Source organism: Saimiri boliviensis, chromosome 5 (assembly GCF_048565385.1).
Source record: "Saimiri boliviensis isolate mSaiBol1 chromosome 5, mSaiBol1.pri, whole genome shotgun sequence".
In the NCBI taxonomy this organism is placed as follows: Eukaryota; Metazoa; Chordata; class Mammalia; order Primates; family Cebidae; genus Saimiri; species Saimiri boliviensis.
In genome coordinates this window covers 74,199,626-74,223,032 of record NC_133453.1, presented here as the reverse complement: position 1 = coordinate 74,223,032, position 23,407 = coordinate 74,199,626, and the positions used below count along the sequence as shown (strand labels likewise).

Here is a 23,407-nt window from a genome sequence, read left to right as displayed (position 1 = left end):
TGGTGTTTCACCATGCCAGGGATTCCTGGTGGTTTCTGAGGCTCTGCATATATATTTTTAAATCTCCCCAGGAAATTTAATGATTAGCCTAGTGTGAGTCCTACTGTAGTTAGTACACATTACTGCTTCCCTATATAAATGAAGGCAAATTAGTAGTAATAGTGCAAATAGCTTTTTTTTTTTTTTTTTTTTTTTTTTTCGGATGGAGTCTTGCTCTGTTGCCTAGGCTGGAGTGCAGTGGAGTGATCTTGACTCATTGCAACCTCCATCTCATGGGTCCAAGTGATTCTCGTGCCTCAGCTTCCTGAGTAGCTGGGACTACAGGAGCACACCACTATATCAGGCCAATTTTTCTTTTCTTTTCTTTTCTTTTCTTTTCTTTTTTTGAGACAGAGTTTCACTCTTGTTGCCCAGGCTGGAGTGCAGTGGAAGATCTCTGCTCACCACAAACTCTGCCTCCAGGTTCAAGTGATTCTTCCACTTCAGCCTCCTGAGTAGCTGGGATTACAGGCATGCACCACCATGCCTGGATAATTTTGTATTTTTAGTAGAGACAGGGTTTCTCCATGTTTGTCAGGCTGGTCTCGAACTCCTGACCTCAGGTGATATGCCCACCTTGGCCTCCCGAAGTGCTGGGATTATAGGTGTGAGCCACCACACCCAGCCCACCGGGCCAATTTTTGTATTTTTTGTAAAGACGGGGTTTAGCCGTGTTGACCAGGCTGTTCTCAAACTGGTGACCTCAGGTGTTCAACCCCCTTGGCCTCCCAAATAGCTAGGTTTACAGGTGTGAGCCAACATGCCCAGTCAACAGATACGCTTTTAATTGAGGGATACAAATATAACCACAAATTCAGAATGAAACAATTCTTCCCATTTACCTTTCAACCCAAAGGGAGGTATACCAAAATTCCTAATTTTTGAAACTAGCATCTGCCCTTGGATTTTACAACCTAGGCTGGCTTCTTCTACCTCTTGCTTGCTATGACTACACTGATAAAAAGCAATGTTCTCATTTAGGAATTTCCCTCCAGCCTTCGCAGAATCTGTCTTCCATGTCATCAAATATATTTGCACCTTATATTCCCAGGACTATTCAATCTACATTCACATTTATTCTGCATCCATTTTTACCTTAACAATCTGTCCCCATTCTTGTTTTAGATTTTGCTGGTGAACCTCCTGTAATCAACCTAAGCCCATGATTATGTCCAAGTTATAGAGCAAGTGTCCTTGCAATGGCAGGAGAGGGAGAAAGCACATACACACACACACACACACACACACACACACACACACACACACATCACATATCTAACATATATATATATATGTAATTACAGGTATAACATATATATGTGAAATTGCATATATTATATAATTACATAAATATGTGCAATTATATTTATATGTTATGTATGCACATAAACATACATGTAGTACATATTACATGTAGTATATGTATATACGCATATATATGGAGTATATGTTATGTAAGATATGTATATATGCATATATATACATATATGTATGTACACATGTACTATATGTATATATGCATATATCACATGTAATATATGTAATATGTATGTAATTACATATATATATTGACTTACATATGTATATTACAGTTGTGGGGGTTTACTATTAAGTACACCTAGGCTCTGGGCAGGGCATTCAGTGCCTTTGTCCATAATCATAAAATCTCAACCATTGAATGTAAAAGTCTGTCAGACTTGCCTGGTAAAAACAAACATTTAGGTCCCTTGCAGAGGATCAGTCTAAGCTCTAACTCTACGAATTTTAGAAAACTAACTTCTGTTTGTAGAAAAGTCAATGTAGCCAACATTCATTGTAGTTCTTTTTCAAAATGGCAATTTTTGATTTTTATCTTTGTATTCTGTAAGTGATGCATCCTAAGTCAGTTGTTTCCTGTTAACAACAGCATAAAAATTAGTAACTTACAATTTTCTATTGCTACTTTTAAATACTAATAATCTCCTTATACTTTTAAGTCTCTAAGTTTGTTTAAAGTTACTAAAAAAGTTGTCATTTTGAATATTTTAATCCAAACTCTGATTATTCTATGTCTTAATCAGTTCTGGTTACCACAACAAAATATCACAGACTGAGAGGCTTATAAACTACAGAAATTTATTTCTTATAGTTCTGGAGGATGGAAGTTCAAAATCAAGGTGCTGATAGATAATGTGCCTGGTGAGGGACTGCTTTCTACACAGCCATGTTTTTGCTGTAACCTCATATGGCAAGAGGGCAAGGGATCTCTTCTGGGGTCCTTTACAACAGCACTCACTCACCTTCATGACTTACTTATTTCCTCAAAGCTCCACCCTCTAATAACACCACCTTGGGATCAGGATTTGAACATATGAATTTTAGGGGACTCAACCATTCAGACCATAACATTCTATTAGATAAATATAGCAATCGTAACAACTTTTATCTTAGGAAAGCTAGTAAGAAAATTGTATTTAATATACTTCTCAAAATGAATAATTATGTATAGAATCAGTAATAATTCATTAGAGTTATCTATTTTATTTTATTTTTGAGAGAGAGTCCCACTGTCATCAAGACTAGAGTGCAGTGGCACAATCTTGGCTCACTTTAGCCTCTACCTCCCAGTTCAGCAATTTTTCTCATGCTTCAGCCTCCCAAGTATCTGGGATTACAGGCATGCACCACCACCGTCAGCTAATTTTTGTATTTTTAGTAGAGATGGGATTTTACTGTGTTGGCCAGGTTGGTCTTGAACTCCCGGCCTCAAGTGATCAACCTGCCTCTGCTTCCCAAAGTGCTGGGATTACAGGAGATCTATTTTAAAAACCTAATAAGGTATCATCTCCTTGGACCAACACAGAACTTTTAAGGGGACCTTGGAGTAGAATTAAGGAACTTCTTTCTAACTTCTAACATGTACAACAAATAAAATTTTTCAGTGCTAGAAAATATAAATCAAGTCATCTGTACTTCTCTCTGTTTGCCAACAATTTTTTTCCAGCCATGCACTATCAGAAAGAGCATTCTGTATTATAGGATGATTTTTAAATATTGTTTATGATCACTTTTGCTTGACTATGTGGATGGAACAAATTCAATAAAGAATGTTCATAGTAACTGTCTTCTCCCTTAGTTTTCCTCCCTTCCCATCTATTGCTGCAGACATCTGAATGGGAGGAGCATCTTATTCTCTCTCATGATTTAGCTTTCCCTGTATGGTCTTGCTTCTATTGCCATGGAATCATTACAACATCACAATTTTAATAATACAACCAGTAATACAACCAGAGTGTACTCCAGTAGAATTAGATTGTTGAAAACAAAATAGAATAAAACAATTCTTTTCTCTCTCACTGTCTCCCTCAATATTTCTCTTTCTCTCACTCTTTCTCTCTCTCTCTTTCTGAGTCTTCTAAGCTTTGGGATTCTTTTTTCCACCATATTTTTTGTGTTTACTTAGATATGTAATCTTACAATTTAATCTTTCTCTAATGACTTTGTACAAGAATCTTCAGCACCTCGAGGGCATAGAAGTATAAGTGTGAGCAAATGTAACACTTTGACAGAGATTATTTACATTGATTTTATATTAAAGAAAGCAATTAAACAACTTTATAGTAAAACAATTTCTAAATAGTTTCCTATAACTAATAAACACAAGGTACAACAGCATTTTAAAAAATCAACAATAGCTTTCAGTCTTTCAAAACTTTTCTGCAATATTTCTAAAACTGCCAAATGTCACTTGAAGATGAGCCTCTCTCTAAACAAATAAAGCTTACATTACGCCTACAAGTAAGTTTGTAAGACACAGGCTGCTTGGCTTTCAAACAAGGTCAACCCAGAGCCAGAGTCCTATAATCCCTATTGTAGCAGGTAGTGGCTGTGATTTGACTTTCAAAAGTCTCAAATAAATAAATTTAGGGTGAATTGTAGATAAAATAGTTATTAACTCTGTGCCTCCCTTTTCCCATTAGTAAGTAAATCCTTGAGAATGATCATCATCCATATATTGCCTTTTCTCCATCGCATTAAAAGAAGTATTTCTTTAGAGTGATAAAAGAAAGCCTACATTTTTGTTGTCATTTTGCCACAGTAGCACCGCAAATAGTACAAAGTATCTGGATGATTCCTATTTTAAATCTAATAGGTAAGGTGTCTCTTTATTATCATCAAATAATTAAGAAAGCTAGAAACCAGAGGTGGTCCTAGGTGAAATTAAGTAACAGAATCATTTCAGAAAACCCTTTGACCATCCCTCCACTTTGTCTTCCTTCTAAATTCTAATTCCCCAGCTGCCACCCCAAAAGAACTGTTGACCTCTTCAGCCCTGTGACTAGTTAGGTTTCTGACTGTAACTACTCATCGGAGTGACTAAATCCTCCCTAACGGATTTTTTCTTTTTCCCATCAAAATTACCTTCTTTACTATAGACACTCTGTTTTCTGATGAAATAACAAACTAATGAGGTGTCCCTTTAAAATGTAAGCCATATCTTGCTACTATACTACTTAAACCCTGTAGTTTTAAGTAACTGTAGTGGCTTTCACCTCACTTAGAGAAATAGCCAAAGTCCTTAAAGGCTCTATACAGTCTAGCCCTAAAGACCTGTCTGACCTTGTCATGCACTGTGCCTCGCTTGGGCTTTGGCACACACCATTCCTTTGTCTTGGACTGCTCTTCACTAAGAAGCCCACATTGTTGGTTTCCTCACCTCCTTCATGTTATTACCTCTTGGTGGAGTGACATTAGTTCACCAATCAACTAAAGATGGAATGCTCTTGCTCAGTCAACTCTGTAGTCACCATATCATACTTAATGGCTTATTTTTCTCAATAGCATTTACCTCCATATGATGTTTATATATTTAATTTATCTGTTTCTTCTTATTATTTGTCTATCCCTTCCCCTAATAACACCCAGTAAATAAGTATCATTAGAGTAAAATAAATAAATAAAAGAACAAAACGAACTTCGACGTTGCTTCTTTATCACTCCCCAGCATCTAAAATAGTCACTGGAACATAATAAAATCTCAATAGATGTTTACTGAATAATGAACGGCCCTTAAACAAATGACGGCAAAATAGATCTCTTTTCTGTGTAATAGCATAAATGACCAAAGAATGATACTCAAATTCCCTTAAAAAAAAAAAAAAAAAAAAAAAAGAGGAGTCATTGGTGTTCAGTGTGGAGGTTGACAGAATATGATGATATGATAAGGTAGAGGTAAGTCTGTTAGAAGCCAAAGCCATCTATAAGCTGGGGACATAAGGAAGCAGAAAATACAGAAACAGAGGAAGCCAGTCAACAGAAAGACCTGGAAAAAATATGCCCCAAGGAATTTCAGCTACCAAAATCAAGGGTGAGCATGACGTCCACAAGTGACACAAGGAGGGTAGTTAGTCCTTTGCTACTTTCTTAAAAATAAAAAAGTCGCTCCAGACTTGATTCTTACTACCAGAAAGGCATAGATAGGACTGCCATGCTGGTGTTTGATGTCACCTCTCCTTGATATCGTATATTGTACAGGTGTCTTTTGTGAAATAAGTATGTCTCCCCAACTGCTGCATCTCTATTCAAGAGCATTTCAGATAGTGGGTTGAGCTGATGGGGAAGAGACTATTTTGATTCCCTAGTTTGTTAATCCTTCCAAGTTATATATCTAAACCAATCTTGGGCTATCTTGTAGAGCCAGTTCAAGTTGGGATTAAAATTACAATGCAAACTAAAAATTGCTTCTTTGGCTTTGTAAAGAAAATTAACAAGAGAAAGAAAAATGCAGATTCTGAATATAAATGGGGCATTGCCCAGAGTTAGAGGAGATTACATAAGGAAAGCTGGAGCAAAATAACCTGGACCCAAGTAACAGCTTTACCCTTTGGCCTGAGCATGCTTTCTCTGGCTTCCACAGGTCATATGTCTTACTACCTACCGTCTCCTTGATTAAGAAGCTGTTTATTATTGTACTTACACTATCGTTTTCCTTCAGGTAAAGTGTTTCTCAGTATCCTTGTTGCAAATAATAGTAGACAAAACAGAAGACTAAGGTGACTTCATGATTTTATTATGCTTACTTCAACTTACTTATCAAGGTTACCTACCAGTGCAGGAAATTTTATTTGCAACCCACCAACACTTTCACTGCTTCTCTATATAGCTATGGAGAAATTGCTACTCTCAGAGGTTTAGTGATTCATCTAAATTGATGTAAACAAATTTTAAGAAATGTTATCAGGCTACATATGACTGGCTTTCACTGACCATGTTGATACAGAGAGTGAAGAGATTTAAATTAATATTTTATTCAATAAAAGATTTAGGGACTCCGGTTTACCATGTATAAAATCTATTCAGCCAGCCTCCTTGACATAGGACTCAAGTATTCCCTGTAGCTCTGCTAAATTGACTGAAAACATGATAAGGCATCTAAATTCTGTAGGTATCACCCTTCCTAGCAACCAATTTGATTTTTGATGGACAAAGAGCCCCAGGAAAGTAGATGCCTTTATACCTGAGAAAAAAAGAAATCCCAAGCAAGACAGACATACCCTCATCAGTATGCTCTGGATATGACAGCATGCAAGTGAGTGATCTATTTTGTTCTGAACTCTGACTCTGTCATTGACAGTACACAATTTACTAGAACAAACCAAATAAGTGTATTTGACTCCTATTTTGACGTTTCAAAACACTGAGCCATAATTCCTTATGCAGCAAATTTATTCGTATTTTTAATTTTTACTTTTTTCTTACAAGGCACTGTTGTCAGAATGAGAATGAAAATAACGACTTAGGGTGGAATTGTCTTCAATGCTTTCCAACATTATGGGAAGAATAATTTCTGCATGAATATGATAATGTGCTCTGCGTGGTTCAAAATTTACAGCCCCCTCCAATGACTTTGAGACTTTGACTATGCAGTCAGCAGCCAAATATTTCAATGCTCCATTGCTCCCATTCCTGCTACAGATACATGTGACAGCGTTGCAGCTATGAGTGGAATTTTAAAGGGGAAGTTTGAAGAAGTCGACGGCTCCTCACCCTGCTCTTCTGTGCAGGAATCAGATGATGAAGTTTTCAGCTGTGACAGTGCTGAGAGTGTTGATAGTGTCAATCCGTTCACTTTTAATAATTTAACCAGTGAGTATCTAAAGCTCTGTTTCAGTTGTGCTCTAAATTGTGTTGCGTGGCCCATTCTTGGGGGCTTTAGCTTTATTCACTGGCTTGTATCTGCTCTTAAGTTCTTCGTGATACCAAAATATTTGTAACATATGAAATAATTTTGGTTCATTAGACTTCAGCAGTATACTCGACTCATTTCTGTGAAGTGAGAATACAGGAGGCAGAAATGAGTCCAATCAGAGGTAAGCAGACAGCAACCGAAAGTAATTTGATGTGTGTCTTCAGCTTGCTGAAATAAATCTATCTTTTGAAATGTAATCAGTAAGCTATTTTGAACTGCTGTAGCTTGGTCAATGAGTTGCAGAATACTTACAGTGCTGAATGTAATACATTTACTTCCTAGATGAGAAAATGATGTTTGTTTTTAAAAAGATTGCTTATGTGAAATAAAGGCCTTGAAAGCCTTGAAATCCTACAGCTGGACACAGGTAAAACTCAGACCGAAGGCATGGATCATGCACTTGAGTAAGGGCAGCTTTCTTCATGTATATATTTCTCCCAAGCAGTTCATGTGAATAATACCATCTAGCTTAGTATGATATGTTCTGACTTAAAATTCTACCCATTTTCAAATTGCATTCCTTGTAACAGATGCCCAAATGAAGGTTGTGAACTAGGTGATCCTTTTCCAACAGCTCTGTGTTCATTCATCCTCAATTATTAAGGGAAAACAAATCTCAAAGTTATATTTTAGAAGAGTTAACATGCAAAGCAAAACTAAATGAAGTGAAAGCCCCTTGCCTTCACCCATCCCTCATGAGATGATAGGTGTAAACGTCCTTTTAATGTTATATTCCATGAGTAAAGGTAAAAATTATCTAACATAAAAGGTGTTTGGCACCTGTAATCCCAGCTACTCAGGAGGCTGAGGCTTGAGAATCGCTTGAACCCAGGAGGTGGAGGTTGTAGTGAGCCGAGATCGTGCCATTGCACTCCAGCCTAGAGACAGAGTGAGACTTCATCTCAAAAAAAAAAAAAAAAAAAAAAAAAAAAAAAAAAGAAAGAAAGAAAAAGAAATTCATACTAAAGTTCATTCAGTGTAGTTCTGTGACTGTTTTTAATCCTCTTCTTTCTCCCCCAGTATTCAAAATTTTATTAGGTATTCATAATTCTCCTTCATCATTATTAGAAAAATTTAGAATAAAAATATAATATCTCTTGACTGAAGTAGACCCTTTTTTATTTGGAACTTTTAGAAAGTATAAAAAAGTAAGGAGGAGATTAAAGAACACTTGGGAGAAGGGAGAACACAAGAGCTGTTCTGAGGATATGATTCTCCAGTTTACATGGAAAGGTTATGGCCAGAGAGTGGAATTTCAGAGGATAAGTTTTGTTTGGGATTTGTCTAAAGTCTTTTCGCACCTCCTTCCAAGTGACTGTAACCTTGTGGATAGCACTGATACTGCCTTTTCCACTGAGCTGTTACCTATGATGCCTAGAAGGGTTCTGAGCACTGGATGATGCTTGCAGTTTTTTTTTAATTGACTGAATGAATTAATTTCTGACAAATCTTAAAAGCTGGAAAGAGTAAGTTCACTAGATATTCTTACCCTTACACAAGCAACAATACATATTTACATTCAAGACCCGTGGGAGCACTATTCAAACCCTTTCTGCGTACTTGGGAGAGCTCTTCTTTTTCAAGTCCTAGAGCACTGCAGGAACTGCCTACTACTTCTCAATCTTTTTTTTTCCCCCGTTAGCCACTCCTAAAAAACATTATCAGTTTAAAACTCTATGTCTTTGAGATATTCCCTCATCTAGCAGTGCAGTGCAGTGTTTTCCACACCCCTGTGATATATTTTTTTTTAAACCTCCAGCATGCTTACAACCTCCTTGGTGTCTATGACTTTCTACAAATTGGCTCTCTCCTGGAAAAATCTATCGCAGGACTCCTCTATGCAAGACACTTATTGATTTCTATTGCTTCTGAGTTCACAAAGTACCTATAATGCTCATTTAAACACCATCAGGCCTTACAATTATGGCTCAAGATGCTTTCCAGATGAAAGTGATGTTCTGGTGGTTTAGGGAGGTTTGAAAAATTATAGGTCAGGCAGTTGTTCTGAGCACCTGAACAGTTCCCTGGAAGGTTAACAGTTATAGTGGAGAGTGGTTTTATTTTTTAATAACTATTTTGACATGTGGTTATAACTGCTCCACTTCACCACCATTACTCTAGTCTAGAGAGGAGAAAATACATACATATCCACTGTGGTCAGAGAAGACAGGCTATTAAAGAGAGCAATGCAAAGTTTGATTACGTAGTTTTTTTCCTGTTGTGCTGTTGATGTACTTTTCTTTGTGAATTTTCAAGGGTTTTGAAGGAAACAGTTGTCGATACTTCTCTGGAAGGGAATGGTGATATGCATCATTGAATAACTTGTAATTGAGTATGTAGTCAGAGCCATTCCTTGAGATAAACAAACAGTGGGGAGGAAGAGTAAAGAATAAATGGCAATATAACCTATGAAGGACTATCTATCACTATGGGTTACTTTTAGCCTGATCACAAATTCAACACTTTATTAATTATTTTATAAAGTTGGGCAGATTGAAGAAGAAAACTCATGTAAGTGCTTTTAAGAGGCTCTAATGCTCTGTATTTAACTGAGACAAAAACAACAGTAAAGAGTCAAACCTCATTTTGAATTCAAAGACTATGAGAACCAGGAGGACCTTCGAGAGCATCTAGGCTGACTCCCTTATTTTGCAGATGTGGAGACTAAGGCCCAAGGAGAGTAATTTGACAAGAATCTAAATGTGAACTGGTGGCAGAGGACTTTAATGTAGATCCCTAGAGTCTACCTCTCTACCAGACCACAGGGCTCTTTGATGGTTCAGTGACAAGCCTGACTACTAAGTAGAGGGACACAAATCATCAAGTGAAAGACATGGCTGTATCTTTTATGTCAGCATCTCTTATAACTAGAATGAATCTATCTTTTGGTAAATGTAATTGGCTTCTCATTTCTTATTGCCTTTTTGCGGCTGTGGGACAGTGCCAGTGATGAGTTTATGAACAAATTCAATGAGCTAAATGAAATAGTGGGCAGAGAATTCAATTTTAGTGTGAAAGAACATTTTACTTCTCCTTTCTGTAAGTAAATGACAGGGCAGACTGTTGAGACTTTCCATGTATGTCGCTGACATTGATGGAAATGTCTTACAGCAAACATGTTGTTTTACATTTACATGAAGGAAATTGGTTTGTCTTGGTGACATAATGCTACTTGTGATAACGTGAAAATGTTACAATGAAAAGTAGGTGAGATGAAGTATGCAGCGTCAATCTGTAGCAGCAGCTAACAACTGAAGGGTTAGTTCGTTTATTTTAAAGGTAAAACCTTTGTATATATCACTTTTTGCCAGAGGGATTAATGGGTATCCTGGACTCCCTGAAAAAAAGATAATATCTTTATATCTTTTGAACTCCAGGACCTTGAATTACTTTTTCAATAATTTAAGAGTTCAGAAACCCACTTACCCTGCATTTCAATTGGACTCACTTAGTCACAGCTTCTGACTGAATGAAGTAATTATATTCCATTTTACTGGCTAGGGACAGAGCTGGATTTTATATTTGCTTGTTTGTTTTAATCTCCAACAAACTTCATTTAAATTTGGCTTTAAACTCAAAAGCACAATTGGACCAAATTTCAAATAAAATTTTGTTTATCTATAACAATGAATCTAGAAAAGCAACAATCACTGTGGTCTTTAACTCTTAAGTAGCCATCATGAAAAACTAAATATAGAGATAGTCCTGGTGATGTTAATGGTACTATGGTTCATGTCATTTGAAGGATATGGCTTTATTAGCATAAGATCCAATACATCTTAGAAAACCTCCCAATTTCCCACATCTATTATTTATCAGGATGTTTGTAGGTGGAATTGATATTGTAGCTGCATTTCATAGAGAGCACAAGAATTAAAGTTGCTATTAAATATTAAAGATACCATCTTCACGTTAGTGATCAAAACATTTTCATCTAACAGTGTAATTTATTTACAAATTAATCTTAGACTGTTTGCATTTTATAAACCTCATGTTAGAGGGTCACATCTTTACTTTGGGGCCATCTAGGAGGGGTCACAGAAAATAAATAAATGATTGCTCAACTGTAAAATATCTTGGCTTGAAAAATGGATCCAAACTAATTTAAGTGATTAAAATCCTACTAACCATCTTCAAAGTACCATCATCTTCTAGCTTTGGTTCAAATACCAGAGCTTGACTTGCTTTATACTTGTTGTTTATGATGGTGATGATGAAATCAGTGCCTGAAGCAAATGTCCTTGTGTTTCTCAGAAGGTTTTAAAATTCACTGTGCAGATCAGGCAGTCTGATGCTTTCTGACAGCTTGGGGGAAGAGTATTTGTGTGCAAGGGAATGCAGGAAGAATTAAACTTGGTCCTGAATAAAAGAGAGGCAGTTGGTGCGATTTCTAAATAGGTGACAATAATATTTAATCCATTCACTCTGGAAAGTGCCTGTTTGTATATTAAAAGAAATCCTTCTTTTCGGTTTGAAAAATTTGTAAATAAGCTCGGAATGTTTACGGCCACAGAATTATTGTTTTAAAACCATATGTTTTACATGTTTAGTTACAGTGATCTTGCAGGAACTGGAATGGTTAAATAAGTATCAAAATTACTGAATTCCATTGAGAATTGGACTAAGGTTAAAAGCACAGTTTTTAAATGCAATGAAGAAAGAGCAATCAGAATAAATATAACAAAACAAAAATGTAACTTGCTTTTCAACCAAAAACCGGCATATAAAAACTTGAAAAAGATCTTTTCAATGATATTTAATTTTCAGGTAGAAAAGTCTTTTCAGTGACTTAAAGTTACAATGGACTCAGTTTGGTGCTTTTGCCCATATCTCACAAGTATTATAATAAGGGAGTAGTAGCAAAGACTGAGTTATGTAATTTACAATTCTAGACATTTGAATAAAATTTTATGAAACTTGATTTATATAGTGAACTCTTAAGTTTCTTTACATTCCTTAACATATAACTGCAATAGTCTTAGCATTATCAAAAAAAAAAAAAAATCATGAAAGAAAACACCAAAAACTCAACCTCAATTAAAACAATTTTCAAAAGCAACCTGAAAGCTGGTAAATAGTCCTAGATAGAGTGCAAAAAGCACTAGATATTTCCATGGTAAATGTAATTGGACCTACCCATTTTCGGGTGGGTCCCATTACTTGTGTCATATAGACATGTGAAATATATAAACTGTTATATATTTTTATGCCGTTGGATTATAATGTTGGTGGAAGTATCATGTGAGACAGTAAATGAACATATTTTGCTTACAAATCATATAAAGTATATACATGTATATGTATATGTTTTTCCTTTTTTATCTTTGAGATGAAATATGTCTGTTGCTCAGACGAGAGTGCAGTGGCATAATCTCGGCTCACTGCAACCTCCACCTCCCAGGCTCAAGAGATTCTCCTGCCTCAGCCTTCTGAGTAGCTGGGATTACAGGCATGTGCTACCATGCCTGGCTAATTTTTGTATTTTTAGTATAGATGCAGTTTTGCCATGTTAGCCAGGCTGGTCTTGAACTCCTGACCTCAGGTGATCCACCCGTCTAGATCTCCCAAAGTGCTAGGATTACAGGCATGAGCCACCACTTCTGGCTGCTATTTATCTTTGATCTTGAAATTTGTTTTCATGCCTTACTCCTACATTTTTGAGAATATATATGCTTTAAATTTATCAGAGGCTAGTATATTTCATTGTTTTTGAGGACCTTGGTTTGGAAGAAGTTATGGCAATTAATATTATATATGGATAATTTTTCCAACATAGCCTGCACTATTTTATGATTTCCCCCAAAGACGCTATCCATTATCTTCTTGCTATGTCAGATCTGACTTTCTGCTGTTTGCAGTTTCTATGACAACCATTATTTTGGCTTGGAGAGAATAGCATATATTCCAGATTTATAGACATTTTTAGATATATATTTCAAGAACTCTTTACTTACTAAATGAATTGATGATTAGGCTTTCCATTATAGTGGTCATTAATCAGTTATAATGAAAACTATGCTAAGATCATGGTTATATACACAGATGTCACCTGGACACGGTGGTTCACACCTGTAATCCCAGCACTTTGGGAGGCCAAGGTGGGCCTCATTAATCATCTATAATGAAAACTATGCTAAGATCATGGTTATATACACAGATGTCACCTGGACACGGTGGTTCACACCTGTAATCCCAGCACTTTGGGAGGCCAAGGTGGGTAGATCATGAGGTCAATAGATCAAGACCATCCTAACCAACATGGTGAAATCTCATCTCTACTAAAAATACAAAAATTAGCAACGCATGGTGGTGTGCGCCTATAGTCCCAGCTACTCGGGAGGCTGAGGCAAAAGGATCACTTGAACCCAGGAGGCGGAGGTTAAAGTGGGCCGAGATCATGCCACTGCACTCCAGCGTGGCAACAGAGAAAGACTCCGTCACACACACACACACACACACACACACACACACACACACAGATGTCATACTTTTTACCTAGATTTTTATAAATAGGCATAAAGCTAGAGAGGCTGCAAAAGGAAACCTAGGGAGTAAATTGACTAAGTAATTTATGAACATTAATAAGAAAAGTTATATGTTTTTTAAATGCCTTTCAATGTCCGATAAACAAATGTTTCAATGAAAAATTAAAGAATGAAGAGAGTCCAAAAAGGATAAACACATCCTATATCAACATTAGCATTTTCAACAGAGTAGCTCTTCTGTAGCAGCTTTGTAGTGAGTATGGAAACGGTTGAAATTTATAATCGCGATGATTTTAAGCTCCTTGATGGCAGGACCTATTTCCTATATTTCGCCCACATTGCTTAATGGGTATAATCAGAATAGCAAATGTTATTGAGCATTTTATCATTTGCCAGGCATTGTGCTCAATGTTTTAAACAAATTATCTCATTTAATAATTCTTATTTAGTTTCTAAATACGTTTTTGATTGGCATGTTCATGATTTTTTTACAAAAAAAATTCAGTTGATGAAATGTTTTCTATCATCTTAAGCATCACATGGGTCAACTGAAATAGGCTACTTGTATAGCAATTATTAAGATGGTTAAATACAATTAGGGTCTTCTTCAACAGGCCCAGGTTTATTGAAACAAATGTTTTCGTATCAGATATTCATGAAGATTCCAATTTATGCCTAACGTATTGTCAGTATGAACTAGGTAACTTCCCAAACTCTTCATATAGTTTCATCAAAATTCAGCATTCTCATTCATTAGTAAATTAGAACATTGAAATATTTAGAACTGATGTATTTAACATTTGTTTCTTTAAAAAGCTGAATTGTAGAAAAAAAGTTTTAGCTTTAAGGGTGATTTTTACAGTTTTTTTTTTTTTATGGTGAAAAAGTATCGAAAACCTACATACTATGCAATTGGTTGAATCATCTTTGGAAAATCCACATAATTAATTATCACATAGTCAACAAAAATAGTTGAATAAATATATCTATTGAGATAAAAATATATTCCCCTTTGTAAAGAAGTTGGCAAACTTACATTAATTTCATTAATTTTTGTAAAATCATAAATACATAGTATAATAAGATCCAGAAGGAAAAAGAAAAACACACATTTTCTATAGATGGTAATATTCAACAAGTGGTAGAATTCTGTGTGATTTTTTAAATCTCTATATATTTCACATACTTTATCCTAACTATATCTATTGTGTTATTATAATTGTTTTCTAGAATTTCCCACCAATCAATATAATTACTGCTGTTATAACATACTTGTAGATTAATCTCAGAGTAAATCTGTAAAGGTGGAAATCATAGTTCAAAGGGTATTGTTTTTAATTGCCCTCCAAAAAAGTTTACCAATTTATATGCCCACTTCTAGCACATGACTGCATATTTCCTCAGCACCTTACCAAAACTGGTTAGGTGTTTTTCTGTCTCTCTCTTATGTCTGTCTGTTTCTCTCTCTCTCTCTCTCTCTCTCTCTCTCTCTCTCTCTGTGTGTATGTGTGTGTGTGTGTGTTTGTGTGTGTATAAATACATGCATATATTCACACATTATAGACCCACACAATGCATACATAGACCAGTATGATTGGTAAAAACATATACCAATGATTGTACTTGAATTTCTCTGAACACTAGGAGTCTAATTGTTTACATATTTAATCATTTCCCTTGTGTGTGTGTGTGTGTGTGTGTGTGTGTGTGTGTGTGTGTGTGTGTGAATTGCCTGTCCAGGTTTTATTATGATAGTGATTTTCTTTTCATTGCTTTATAATATTAAGGATTAGTAATTTGGTGGATGCATAAACAGTATCATCCCTATTTTGTCATTTTTCTTCTAACTCTACATTTGCTAGTGAAATATATTTATACTGTCAAATATATTATGGATTTAGGTTTTAGGAACTGCTGCCAAGATCAATTATACACAAATAATTGCTTCTAGGATTTTCATAAATTTCTATATGTATTTGAACCTTTAGTCCATTCAAAAATTTTATTGGCATAATGTGTGAAATTTAGAGATAATTTTCCACTTTCCCTAAAATTATACATTGAAGATAGTATTTTTATTTATTTTTAATTCTTTTTATGCTAAATTATCACATATAGTGTGATTAGTGCTTGTAGTTTTCTTTTTATTACTTGCTCTAGTTATTTTAAAACCAACACTAGTCCAGTGTTATATCATGGCTTTGTAGTACATTTTATCTCAGTTGAGAGTTCTCAATTTTCCCTAACTCACCACTGTTAACAGAAAAACAGTACACTACCATACTCTTAAAGTTCAATGTTACCTCACAGGATTATTATTTAAATTTTAGAGGAATATTGTTAAGCTACTAAACAAACCATTGTTATGGCATTGGAATTACATTAAATATGTAGATTAATTTAGGCAACACATTAGATATCTTTTTGTATTTAACTATTATTTTATGTACAGAAGAATTTTGTTTTTTTTTTCTTTTCTGCAGTGCATATTCCCTGCTAAGTTTTTGACAGTTGTTGTGTCTAATATGAATGGGATTTTGTAATTATATGTTCTGAAAGGTTATTTTGGGTACTAGAAAGGGTACAGTAATTTAAAAATGGAAATGCCCCCAACATTTCACCTTTAATTTAGGTTATACTTTATCCTAAATTAAGGAGCTATTCTTCCATTAATTTTTTCCAATTAATAATGAATGTAAAGTTGTATCAAATTCCTAATAGTACATAGCAAGATAATCCCATTTTGACACATTAATAGGATAAATTGAAAATATTCTTTCTAATATAAAACTATTATTGCCTTTGACTCTATTTCATAATAAATTAATTTCATTAGTTTCACATAAGTATCTAATTAATCTGGCAATGTATGTGCATTAAGAGACCTTTAAAAATGTTCAAGATTATCTTGAAATGTATTTTAAATACATTTCAAATTCACATAAAGAGAGATCATAAAATGAAAATTATACAAGACAGCACTACCAACAACCCTCTTGGGTCTGATCCTTCATTTTAATGTTGAATGTTTCTGAAGCATCATATCATTTAATCCTCACAAAAGAACATATGAGGTGAGTAGGGGTGGTAGTTCTACTAGAGATTATTTTTATGTGACAGATAAGGACACTGAGATGAAAAGGAAATCAGTAGCTTATCTAAGCCCACACAAGGTATAAACGCTGGCATTAAAACTTAAAATCAGCTCAAACTCCAGTGTCCGCACTGTTAACCACTATAGTATGCTATACTTTCTACAAGAAAAGAAAAATAATTTTCCATTTCCATGCCATGTAACAGAGTGTTTTCAAAATCTTTAATTAAAAAAATTCTGCATTAAATACAAGTGATCGTTTAATTCTTATCTACAGTATTATTAATTAGAATAAAATGACGGTACCACTGGAAGTGATAGAGATTGAGATTCTGATCAAGTTTAACCATCTATGCTGATTACCATTAAAATTAGTCTTGTAAAATGCTGAAACTCTCATGTCTCTGCTTTTAGTACCTTACATGACTGAAGGGATATGAATTCTTCACATATATCAAGAGTTTATTAAAATTCTATTTACATGAGGACTAATGGCGCACACTGAGTGTTAAAGACTACACTGAAGATGTATTGCTGCACCTGAGCAGACTGAAAAGAGTGTTTCTGTCCTAAGGAACTTACACCATACTTGAGAACCTCAGACTAATCGACATGAAACCATGCTAAAAAATATAATCATCAACTAGTACATTGTATGGATTAGAGAAAAAATAATTCTCATTTCTAGAAAACTTCAACCTGTAAAAAGTACATCATTAAATGGAAGCAGATTTTGTGGGATTGGGGTTATAAGTTCATTCTTCAACAAAAATATTTATTGACAAGATCTAATTCTCAGTTTTAAGTAGTTAAAATGAACAAACAAGCTCAAACTGCTAACCAGTTTTGAGTTTCCAGTGATTTCTGTCCTATAAAGGAAAACCCATTGATTTCTGTCTATTTTCCACGTATGGAGAGTAATAAAAAGATAAAGGCATTGCTTGAAGTGGAAGAAGAAAAAACTCAAAACATGAGGTTTCAGGAGGCAAATAGATACAGAAGTTGACTGAGCCTCCTGCACCTTTTTTTCAAATGGGTCAAACAAAGTATTCACTTTATTTTTTTGAATTCTTTAATTATTGAGGTAGGATAAAAGAGGACAACATTCCTCTGTTTAGCATCTCATATTCTACAGCTGCAGATTAACTTTAGATTTAGTTTTGTTTCTTTGTAGTGAATTTTTGTTTGGATAGCCTTCATCTGGCATTAATCTGCATTATTTCTGTCCGATTACCAGACATGAATCATAGAATATAACTAGCTCCTCTAATTTTAAAGGCTGAGATAAATTACTTTTCTAACTTCTGATGTTTTATTTTTTTTAATTTAAATTATTTATTTTAGATAAAAGAGAGAGAATTCATTCAGTATTACGGCAACAAAGGCCTGTCAATATAACTACATTCATTTAATTTCTCTTAATGGTAATACATAGCCACAGGCATTCTTTAATTTCATTTCTTTTACTGGTAATACTTGGCGTTTGTCCTGGTGCTTCTTTAAAATAGTCAAAGTTAATGGTTATGGATATGTGAGTCAAGACTTTTTATTGCAAATGACCAAAGCCCTATACAATCTAACTTAGATAAAACAGAGAGATCCCAGCTCATGTAACCGAGATAGTCAGGGGTAGGTCCTATTAGGCCAAAATGAATTGGGGATTTAAATGATAACCTCAGTACTTACCCTGTCCACTAAGATGGATCTTTCATAGAGAGATAGTTGGGCCTTGCTGCAATGGCCCAACGTTTGTATTTTTAGCCTCCATGCAACAACCTCCCCAGGGATTCAGCTCCCAGCAGGCAGCACCCACTTTTGATCTCTGGTGACTTACACCACCTCTTCACTATGGGATATCTCAGGGTAAGTACGTAGATTATAGTGAAGAGAGATCCCTCTTCACTATGGGATCTCTCTTCACTATGATCTACGTACTTACTGTGTCCACTATGATGTTTCACTTGGATCTCTCTTCACTATGGGAAGGACTCCTTTTCTCCTACTGTATATGAGATCATGAGTTTCTCAGATGATCTGTGGAAGATGCCTGTTTACTTATAGACTTACAAATTGCTCTGTTCTTGAAGATAAGAAGACATATCTTACACCCCTAGCTCCAACAGTTTAGATCTCAAGGATTATATTAATGCATGAAGTATGTGTCCACTTGTGCTCAGATAGGATCTCTGTCAAATTGCATTTCTCAATTTCCATGTCTACTCCCTTCCAGATGGGTTCAGCAAACAAGAGGCACTGGTGGGACAATGGAGGGCAGGGGGAAGGGATACACCAGAATATGCCCACCCACCCATCCATGCCTCAGGTAGTATTTCCAGTGGCTACCACATCTTTTCAGCATTCAGGCCTTGTTGCAATGGCCCAACTTTTGTATTTTTAGCCCCCATGCAACAACCTCCCTAGGGATTCAGCTACCAGCAGGCAGCACCCACTTTTGATCTCTGGTGACCTACATCACCTCTTCCTTTGTGCCTCCAGCCTGAGGGGTGGCAGCATCTACCCACTGTTGCTAATATCTGAGTTTCTTTTTTCTGTTTTATTTGGGGTCTCAGCTCCTTCAAAACCATTGTAACTACTTCCTTGTATGAAATTTCTTCACACAGGAATCATTAGACCACCTGGCATGAATTCTATTTTCTAAACAGGAACCTGACTGATAACCCTAGCATCAGTCGCATATCCTTCACTGACTCAAACACTGTCACCAGTGCATGAGGTCCTTTGATTGGCTGTCTCATTCATTTCTCCATCATAGTGGTAATAAGAAAGGAGACATGGAATATGTTACTAGAAAAAGCAGGCAGAAGAAAAATGTGTTGGGCCACCAATAACAATGGACACCGTATTAGTAATTCATTTTGATCTCGTAGTTCCTAAACATGAAAAAAATGAAACTAAAGATTTTTCAAGACATCATTACAATAAAATAATTGGTAAGTGAATAGTGGAAATTACTAATAGCCAATTGCTTATTAAATTTATAAATATTCTATCACATTCTGTTCTATTGTTTTCTTTTTCTGGTTAATAAAAAAAAAAACTAATATGTTGAGGATATGTTGTAAGTCCCATGATGTAAAATAAGTAAAATGTTTTACTTATTTTCACTATATAGTATAAAATTGAAATTCATATGCCCATGTGAGAAATGAAGAGACTGATGTTAAATAATTTGTTCAAAGTCATAGAGGTTAGAAATTTCAGAAATATGGCAACCTCTGTTTTTTGGTACTCCAGAACCTAAGTGTATGCTATTACAACATCATGCCACTAATATTTCTCTCTTGAACAGTGTTGAATCTGCAATTCTGTATTTTTAAAAAATCTTCATTTAGGGCTTCTTCTGTATTCACCCTATGGTAAAATTATTATGAGGGCATCTATTGTGAAGTCTATTTACAAACAGACTTATGTAATAAGATTCCCTCGTGTAATATCCAGAATGGATATCATACATTTTTTTCCCTTTATTTATGCTTTATACTTGACATTGGCATTTTGTGCTCCATAGTGTTACAAACAGACCAATTTGGGTTTAGACTAATTACACAATTATATATGCCTTCTGTCTGCCACAACATGCAATACTTCTGAGGTGTAATGAGAGTACTTAACAGGTATAAATACTTATTAGGTGCTGGACACTTTCTACAGGGGACTATTTGGGATACTGCTAACATCTAATTATGGCAGAAAAGTTACGGACATATTCTCATCAGAAAGCCTGTGGTTGTTCCACATTTTCTTTTTTTTCTTTTTTTTTTTTTTTTTGAGACAGAGTCTCACTCTGTCACCAGACTGGAGTGCAGTGGTGCAATCTCGGCTCACTGTAACCTCTGCCTCCCAGGTTGAAGGGATTCTCCTGCCTCAGCCTCCCGGGTAGCTGGGATTACAGGTGCCTGCCTCCATGTTCAGCTCATTTTTGTATTTTTCGTAGAGATGGAGTTTCACCACATTGGCCAGGATGATCTCAATTTCCTGACCATGTGATCCTCCCGCCTAGGCCTCCCGAAGCGCTGGGATTACAGGCATAAGGGACCGTGATTGTTAACTCAACTTTTAGTTAATTAAGGGAAGTGCCATGGACTGCTTAATTAACTAAAAATTGAGTTAACAAATTCTGTAAAGGTCTCCCTCTTTTATTCCTATCAGTAGATATCACATTTTCTTTTTTTAGGATAAATTTCTATTTTCTGCAGCTGAACATGAAAGTACACTGACTAACATAGTCTGCAGTTGAGCTGTGTTCCCAGGACCATCTGTAAGAATTTATTCATTTCCTGGGAATCTGATCAGTTTTACCAGTAATTCTGTTTTCTTTGTAAAATTAAGGAAACCTACAATCAATTTTATATTTAAAAGTTGATAGTTGTTTGAAAATTTGTGAGACTCATGTCCAAAAACCATTCTGTACTTTAAAATTCACTTCCCTGAATAATTTTCTTTTATGCACACAAAGATTTTTTTATGTAAAAGCATGGATATCATCATATCACAGACTTCATTTAATATTTTTTACTTTCTCTTCTTTATTTTTTGGCTTGACTTTTTCATCTTCTTCTGCTGTTCTTCATTCACATTTCTTGCCCCTGTGAGGAACTCTTATTGACACCATAATTTTTATCCTTTCATGTATTTTTAAAATATTGAATAGTCATAAACATGTACCTATCTATGATGATTTTTTGAACAAAAAATGGATATTTTCTATGACTCTTTTCTGTCAAAAAAAAGATCATATTTATACATTTTTCTCCATCTTGGTTTTCTCATTGGACAGCACCTTATGGAAATTCCCCCAGCTATTTGTCATAGCTACGTTTTAGTAACTTATTTGTTTAATAATTGCATAATATTACAATGTATGAACATATAACAGTTTAGTCTCTCTTTCCCATATGGCTGTTCATTTGTTTCAGGTTAGTTTTTATGCTACTATGAACAAGGCTATAATACATTTTCTTAAAAAATATCTTTATAGACTTGTACTTTACCTTTCATGAGACAGAAATTTATGGAAGAATACTGACTTAATAGATATTAGCATATTGCTTTTTCCAAAAGGCAGTAAAATGTATACTCCTATCAGCTTTGGATACGATTATACTTTTTCCCATAAATGCCAAGTAATAGGTGTTCATTTACCCATTAACAAGAGAAAGCCTCTGCCCTCATGATGTCTACATTGGTAATTAAGATAGATAATAACTAAATATTTCCACAATGTCGCAAATCTGCTGTGAAGAAAAATAAGGTAGGGTTAAGGAAAAGAAATGGGGGTAGCTATTTTAAATTAACATTTTTGTAAAAGTCCTCTCCAAAGGGAATATTTTGGGGACCCGATGAAGTAAAGGAGTAGATCGTGCAATATCTGGGGTAGGACGAGGCTTTCAGAAGAAAGAATAACAGATATAAGATGTCAGAAAAGAGCTTGACAGTTGTGTGAAGACTGGGTAGGAAGTTATTGTCAGGTAGTGGAAGTGAAAGATGTGGGAACTTGGCCAAAGGTGGTAGCCATGGAGATGCTGGGAAGTGGTCAGATTCAGGATCCATCTGACCACTCTGAAGGCAGAGCTGAAAGGCAATGCTGATTGGCTGTGGGATGTGAGAGAAAGAGATGAACATCAATCACTTATAGGCTTTTAAAAATAAACATTTTATTTTCAAATAATTTTAGATTTTTGGAAAAAATTGCAAAAATTTCACAAAGAGTTATCATGCACCTTTTGCCCAGCTTCCCCCAGTGTTAACTTCTTACATAACCATAGCACACTTGTGAAAGTAAGAAATTATCACTGGGTACCATGCAATTAAACAAGGTACAGACTGTTCAGATTTCACATCTTACCCATGAATGTCTTTTTTTGATATAGGATCCTATCAAGGATACCACACTGAATTCAGTCATCATGTCTCCTTAGTCTCTTTGATCTGTAACAGTACCTGTCTTTCCTTGTTTTTAACAATCCTGATTTCTTTGAAGAAGAAAGTTTTTTTAGAATGTTCCTCGATCTTAGTTTTCTCTGATGTTTTCTAATGATTAGACTTTGGGTAAGGGCTTTTGGGAAGAACACCAGAGAAGTAAAGTATTCTTCATATTGAATATCAGGGATATATAATATCAGCATGATGTATCACTGGTAATAGTAACATTAGTCAACTGAGATAGTGTCTGCTAGATTTATCCACTGTAACATTACTATTTTCACTTTTTCATACTCTGTATTTTTAAAACAACTCACCAAACCCAGCTCCCATTCAAAGTCCATGGTAGTGATCAAGTTTCACTTCTTGAAATTGGAGGATCTATATATGTTATTTGGAAACCTTTTATAAGGAACAGTTTTTCTCTTCTCACTCATTTACTTGTTTACTCAGTCATTTATTTAGCTCCATATAGCTCACAGATATTCATTTCTTTCTTGAAACTATTATAATCTAATCCTATCATTAATATTTGTTGCCTAAATTATTTCAACTCTGACCATTGAGAACTCTTTCAGGTTTGCTTTTGTATCCTTTCGACATGCCTTGGACTATCTT

General features: G+C 35.2%; 1 protein-coding gene across 2 annotated transcripts in view; it reads left to right on the top strand.

The window, feature by feature from the left end:
• The window catches only part of CSRNP3 (cysteine and serine rich nuclear protein 3), a 205,810-nt gene that overhangs the window by 12,530 nt on the left and 169,873 nt on the right, over window positions 1-23,407 (top strand). The window contains exon 2 of one of the 2 annotated variants that reach the window (XM_074399563.1): window positions 6,994-7,164. The exons of the other annotated variant lie outside the window; for it this stretch is intronic. The gene's annotated coding sequence lies outside the window, so the exon portion shown is untranslated. The remainder of the gene's footprint in view (window positions 1-6,993; window positions 7,165-23,407) is intronic. 2 annotated transcript variants of the gene reach the window in all.